The 7,500-nt window shown below is 36.7% G+C and overlaps 1 protein-coding gene across 9 annotated transcripts in view; it reads right to left on the minus strand.

Annotated features, from left to right (window-relative positions):
* The window catches only part of LOC135101479 (synaptophysin-like), a 137,765-nt gene that overhangs the window by 8,345 nt on the left and 121,920 nt on the right, over positions 1 to 7,500 (minus strand). For 6 of the 9 annotated variants that reach the window (XR_010269289.1, XR_010269288.1, XM_064005545.1 and 3 more), the window contains one exon: positions 3,035 to 3,130. The exons of the other annotated variants lie outside the window; for them this stretch is intronic. The gene's annotated coding sequence lies outside the window, so the exon portion shown is untranslated. Of the gene's footprint in view, positions 1 to 3,034; positions 3,131 to 7,500 lie in introns of those variants that run through there. 9 annotated transcript variants of the gene reach the window in all.

The raw sequence follows: 7,500 nt of genomic DNA on the forward strand, positions 1-7,500 counted from the left end.
AGAAAAATATGAGGCCATGCTGGTCAAGTGAATTACATGCTCCACAGTGATCCTTCAACTTTCATTTACTCTGGTATGAACCTTAAAAAAAAAAGAAATAAATAAAAAGAAATAAGTTAGAAATCAAATTCAAAGAAGTGATTGTCTAACCTTTGTGTCACGAGGGAGAGAATGGCGTTCTTGGCTAATGAGGGGACTATCTTCAATACACTCCCATTTGGTGGTTCTGATACTTCAGACACACATACTTGTGTCTCATCAATGGGAGCAGTGCTCTCATTTTTAACCACTTTGCCCCAGATGATTAAAAAAACACACATTGCTCATACATGGTGCAGGCACGCGAGGGGTAACTTATCTAATTTCTAATACTATAATTTCTCTCTCTCTCTCTCTCTCTGAGTCAATCCTTCAGTTGTCATAGAAATATGAGACAGATGTTGTTTTTCTGGGTGTAAGTATACACACACACACACACACACACACACACACACACACACACACACACACACACACACACACACACACACACACACAATACAAGAATACATCATTATGAGATGGATGGTGTGAAGTTACAGAAACTAAAAGAGGAAGTGGATTTGGGAGTAACAGTTACTGAAAATTTGACTCCGGACAGACACTGATAAAATTACTGGAGAGACGATGAATTTGTTAAAAAGAATAAGAATGGCATTCGCATATTTAGATGAAGGAATGATAAAAAAGTTGTTGATTTCCATGATAAGACCAAGATGGTTCTGGAGTTGAGTAAGTCGACCTATGAAGAAAGATTAAGAATGTTGGAAATTCCTATCCTTGAAAATAGGAGAGAGAGAGGGGATTTAATAAACATCTACGGAATGATAAATGGTATGGAAAATGTGGACAAAGAATGTTTTATAAATTTAGACACACAGAGTACAAGGGGACAAAGTAAGAAGTTAAACAAAGTTAACTGTAGAAGAGTCATCAAATAGTATAGTTTTCCTCACAGAAGTGTGAACAAATGGAATGAACTCAATGAAGATGTTGTCAATGCCATAACTGTCCATGCTTTTAAGACCAAACTGGATAGATATAGAGATGGGATGCTATGAGATTACTCCCCTCCCGTAAACCACAACTAGGTAAACTAGATAAAGCGCACGTGCATGCGCACACACACACACACACACACACACACACACACTATTAACAATTTGGGTGGTTGGAGGGTAGGGTTGCCTCCACTTTTGAATAACAAGAAAAATTGGTAACACTAATAAAAAAAAAAATAGTAAGTAGTGTTAAAAAATTCATATTCATGAATGGGTCTATAACATGATGAAGCAAAAAAAATGTGGGTAAGGTAACAGACATTTAATGAATACCTACTTAAAAATAAGATTAACATACACATAGCATGGTTGTTGTTTCACTATAATCTAAAGTCGAAACTATAGTCTGTATGTTTGTATTTTGCCAGGAGTAATGATGTGTGAGATCAGTCAAGTCTGCCACAAGTACGAGCACAACGGCTGCGACAGAATTGTAAGCATGATCTTTGTTGATTATCTTTCTTATACTGTAGTTCTTATGTGGTCATCAATATATGGTATTGTTTGGTATGATTATAATATTACTCAATAAGTTAGAACCTCCTAATTCAGCATCATGGCTGTACTGAACAGTTGATCCCATGCACATGTGTGGGCACTGGACCTGGTTGAGTGGAATTCTGGGCATGTTTAGGCCATGAGAAGAATATAATCATGCTCTCAATGCTATGACAAGAACAGGTTTGTGAGGGATATATAAATGTATGACTCACGAAAATGAGGGTATACTGTGGGTAGTAGGCCACTGTCTGTTGATATGATTGTGTGTGTGTGTATTAGCTTGTTAAGTCTATCATTTTTCTTTTTCTTTGAAATATAGCTTTATAGCCAGTTTTACATCTTTTTAAGTCATAACTCTTGATAGGGAGGACAATAGCAGGAAATAGGGAGACATGAATGGCCATATAGGGATCCTAGGTGAGCAGGTAAATAGAAATGGTACTTTACCATTAAATTCTGCTTTAGATAATGAACTAGAAATACTGAATGTAATTGTAAGTGATGGTAGGGTAACCTAATTAGAGAGAGGAAGGGAGTCAGCTATAGATTACATATATATTGGTAAATAAGAGGGTTAGGAGAATGGTTAAAGATATGTGGATATTAGCCAGATTACTTTTTCTGTCTTCATACACCTCATGTTTTATATATATATATATATATATATATATATATATATATATATATATATATATATATATATATATATATATATATATATATATATATATATATATATATATATATATATATATATATATTTTTTTTTTTTTTTTTTTTTATAGTGCCCCTCCCCAATACCTGTGCCCCCTGAGAGCTTCCCATTTTTGCACCCCTCGTTCTGCCACTTTTAGTTAGTGGTGTGGCCCAGTCATGTAGTGCAGCTCAAGCTACAGAGATAAAATGATAATTTGAAAAAAATCCTCATTACTGTTTCCTCAAAAAATGCTTCTAAAAGCAACATCATAACATCAAACTACACATTCTATACAACAACAATAATTAGAAAATTCACTCACAGATGTTCATAATTGATTGAAATATTATTGAATATTGAAAGTTGTACAATTCAGAGAGTATTTCTTCTGATGTTGGCTTGTTCTTCCATAAAAGGCCTCATATAGCAATAGTACATCATAAGAAATTAATTACTTTAAAATATCACAAAAAGAAAAAGGAAAGGTTGAAGATATGCAAAAATAATATACAATTACATGAATATTTGCTAACTTTGTTAAGCTGATAAAGTGAACAAGAAATGTTAACTCCTATGAAGCATTATAAGAAGATTTGGATTGGTAATACATGTACAAAATATGTCTCAGTGGATTTGGGCAAAATAAGTTCAGATAAATCTCAAATAGGGGATAAACAATATAGTTAAGGACAACATGGAGTTGGGTGTCATAATTCTTGATTAAGCACTGGATGGGAGATAATATGAGATTTATTGATTCTTACAGCTAATGACATGACTAGTTGGTCAAACTTGGTCTTCTGTGATGCAAGTCATTGTTAAGCACTTACTCCTGTAATGAAAATTAGGAAATGTTAGAATGATGTGGATAACTGTTTTCTGAATCCTGCATTTTTGTGAAGGCATCTCTATATCTATCAGATCTCTGGCCAAAGGAGCTTGTTTAGTAGCTTATGTATATGTACCTGTACTCTTGATACCAAGATAAGATGAGAGTGGTGGTCTCCTACAAAAACATGGTGAGTGCATGCTGACTTCATGGTGCATACTTGGAAATCTACTTATTTGGAACATAAGAATTACCAGAAGTAAATGAGACTGTATTCTGTTCTATTCATTTATCATCTGCCTAACAACATCAAAAAAGTTGTTGGACTTGAAATGATTATATGCAGTAATCCCTCCAACATCCATTTTAATTCATACAAGGAATGTCTGTATGTTGCATTTGTCTGGATATTGTCTTATCATTTACCAGACATCTGCATGGAAGATGATATTGTTCAGTATCGCATATATGTAATGTTATGTAGGGTGTAAATAGCGGGGAAGTAAGAAGTGAAAAGTAAGAATAAAGATGGAAGGATGAGAATGAAGACGAAGGAGAGAGAGAGAGAGAGAGAGAGAGAGAGAGAGAGAGAGAGAGAGAGAGAGAGAGAGAGAGAGAGAGAGAGAGAGAGAGAGAGAGAGAGAATGAAGGGTACAAATGCCAGATGTGTGATGACTGTGGCTGCACACCCTTGAATTTACTATAGAATCATTCCCACATGTAGGCATACTTCTTCCCAAATTAGTTTACCTTATTTCCCATTGTCCTTTTGTGTTGAATCTAACCCAATATTTAGTTGAATAGTTCCCCTTGCTTCTAAAGTAATCAGTATTCATCCAGGCCCCATAGTTTAGTCACCAGAATTTTCCAAAGAGTAAGTGTTTCACTGTGCCAGCAAGCAGTGAGTGATGCAAGTGGCGTGGTGGGATGGGGTGTCTCTCCTTTCCTCCTCCTCCCCTCTCGCATGACTCATATCCTGGTAACAACAGAGTGGCGATGCATTCCCATTGCCCTTTTGTGTAGCCACCACAAGAGATAGATGTGAGAAGGCAGACAGCGTTGTTCTGAGGAGACTGGGAATGGATTATAGGTAATGGGTCAGTTGCTTAAGGGGTTATTTAAGTAATTTACTGCAGTATGCCTCTGCCTATGTAGCTTTTAGGTGTTTCCATTAATCTGCCTGTGAGTGCACTTTCTTGCAAGGCACTTGGTGTATATAATTATATTTAGGTGTGACTAGTGACTCCTCACCTTTTTTGGAAGGCAAGTAGTTGGTGTTACAGGAGAGGTGAATTTCCCTCATGTTTGTTATGTGGGTACTTGTCTGTATATATGTCATTTTGTTAAATCTGATTGTGATCTGGGCTTTTTTCAGAGTCTCAGACATTGGAATATTGTATGCTGCTTTGCAGTAGTTTATCCTTCTTTCCCAGGCTTTCTCATTTCTGAAAGCAGGCAGAGCTCTTCTGGGAAGTTGGATATTGTATTGCTCAGCAGAGGGTGGTAATGTTCTACAGAAATTCTATGAAGTTAGGCATTCTGAGACATCTCCACCAGTTTTCTTAATCCCCGAGCTGCTAATTCTGTACAAGGGCCTTATCTGTCCATGTATGGAGTATGCTTCATATGTCTGGGGGGTTCCACTCATACTGCTCTTCGAAACAGGGTGGAATCAAAAGATTTTCGTCTCATCAACTTCTTTCCTCTAGCTGACTGTCTTCAGCCTCTTTCTCATAGCAGCAATGTTGCATCTCTAGCTATCTTCTACCACTATTTTCATGGTAACTGCTTTTCTGATTTTGCTAACTGCATGCCTTCCCTCCTCCTGTGGCCTCTCTGCACAAGACTTTCTTCTTTCTCTCATCCCTATTCTGTCCACCTCTCTAATGCAAGAGTTAACCAGTATTCTCAATCATTGATCCCTTTCTCTGGTAAACTCTAGAACTCCCTGCCTGCTTCTGTATTTCCACCTTCCTATGACTTGAATTCCTTCAAGAGGGAGGTTTCAAGACACTTATGCTTCTATTTTTGACTACTGCTTTGGACCCTGTTTGGGAACCAGCATCTCAGTGAGCTTTTTTTTTTATTTTTTTTTTTTTTTTTTGTTACCCTTGGCCAGTGTCTCTCCAACTTAAGAGAAAAAAATGTATATATATATATATATATATATATATATATATATATATATATATATATATATATATATATATATATATATATATATATATATATATATATATATATATATATACCTTGGTTTTCAAGCTTCATTAAGTCCTGCCCTTTGAAATCCTAAATATTAAAAAACCAAAACTATTTTCTCCATAGGAATCATGTCCACCCTGTCTTAGCAGCTTATGACAGACTCTGCCACAGCCAAGATAGCCATCCCACATCTCCAGCTCAGAAATTATTGATCACCAGAAAGGATGTATTGAATGAACTTAGTGACACAGAACTTATCAGAAGATATTATTTAGACTGTGCAGGTATTCTTTTTGTCACCGATCTAGCCTTACAGAGTGACACAAAGAAGAGCAACCCACTTACTGCCAAACTGAAGGTGATTATAACACTAAGACATCTTGCTGCTGGGAAAAGCTGCTGGGAAAATGCAGTTGTGCAGTAGTTATGGCATTCTGGGTCATCGAGAAAGCCACAAGTGGCTTGGGATTACTTCTGAACAGCAAAAACTGTTCATTTAAATCGAGGCTCTTCAACAGAATCACATTTAACATATTTCAGAGATTTAATTACTGTCTTACCCATTTTGTCTCTTCTCCAAATACATAATAATGAAGGAAATATTTATGGAAACTAAAAATCAGTAATAAACAGCAGCTTTTGCTTTGTCTTTTAATATTTGAAATCAAGTAACTTTGTTCTAGAACTGAATTATGGTATGGCAACTGAAGCAATTATGAGTTAAAAATGTTGTTAAAAAACTGATGTTTGAAAGGGGAGGCGTTCAGTAACCAATATATATATATATATATATATATATATATATATATATATATATATATATATATATATATATATATATATATATATATATATATATATATATATATATATATATATATATATATATATATATATTGTTATGTAGGGTGTATGTGGTGAGAAGGAGAGAGAGAGAGAGAGAGACAGGGGCAAAGTGGGAAGTTGATGTGTCTATGACGGGTAGGTAAGCCTGCTACCGAGTTATGTGTAAGATCCTCCACACCGTCACTTTTCTTCCCCACTTAATTTATCATATTTCATATTCATCATATTTCATTTTGGATCCCACGTATTCATTAGCTAAAGAGTTGTCTTAGATGATGGCATAATCAGTATTTCCCCAGGCCCCATAGTTTAGTCACCAGAATTTTCAGAAGAAAAAGTGTTTTATTGTGCTGAGTTAGCAGCCAGTGAGTATGAATGCAGGAGGCGGCAGGCAGTGTGGAGTGCACCCTCCATCCTCCTCCTCCCCCCCCACATGAGTCATATCCTTGTGACCACTGAAAGCTCAGTGTGTGACATGTTCCCATGAGTCAGTCACATTTGGTAGTTAGGACGAGACAGACATATTGTGTTAGGCAATGTTTTCCAAGGAGACTGGGCTGAATGCAGAGACAAGCCAGTTGCTTTAAGGGGTATTTGATTAATTTACTGCAGCATATCCCTGCTTATTATATACCTAGTGTTAGGGGTCTCCATCAGCTTGCCTATGAGTGCACTTTCCTGTAAAGCACTCAGCGTATATTAAGATGCGATTCCTCATCTGTTTGTGAGGCAAATATCTGTTAACAGTGAGCAATCAATGACCCTCCTGTTTGTTTTAATGGGCAGTTTGTTTGTATACATTATGTTTTGTTAAATGCTACTGCAGTCAAGACTGTTTGACTGCAAAGGATTTTAAGCGGGTTGCCGTGTAGTGAAACTTTACTTCCTCCTCAGGCCCTGTTGAGGCCTGTCATCCAGGAGGCTGCAAACAACACTACACAGCTAGAGATATAATACTTTGTTGGACACTGGGTTGGATTTGTTATTCAAGGGCAGTTGTCCAATGAGGCATTATACCTCAACCTTTTAAGTGTGTGTTCCTTGTTATGATTGTCTCTTCCTAGAATGTGGCTATTGATTCTTTTCCAGTTGTTGGAGTGATTTGGGCATTTATTGTTGCAATATTCCCTTGCCTGTGGGTGGATGAAACTGGCTGGCAACCTCATTTGTGTAACCTGGTGTTATGACTCTGTGTAGAGGGTGCAAGAGTCAGAAGAGGACCTTGTAACCGATATTAGCCCCTGCACCAAGTCGCATAGGATTTTCCCCAAAAAAAGTCTCAGAAAATAAGCCTGCATCTTATAAGGCCAAGGTTCAGCTAT

Source organism: Scylla paramamosain, chromosome 1, assembly GCF_035594125.1.
Source record: "Scylla paramamosain isolate STU-SP2022 chromosome 1, ASM3559412v1, whole genome shotgun sequence".
Lineage (NCBI taxonomy): Eukaryota > Metazoa > Arthropoda > Malacostraca > Decapoda > Portunidae > Scylla > Scylla paramamosain.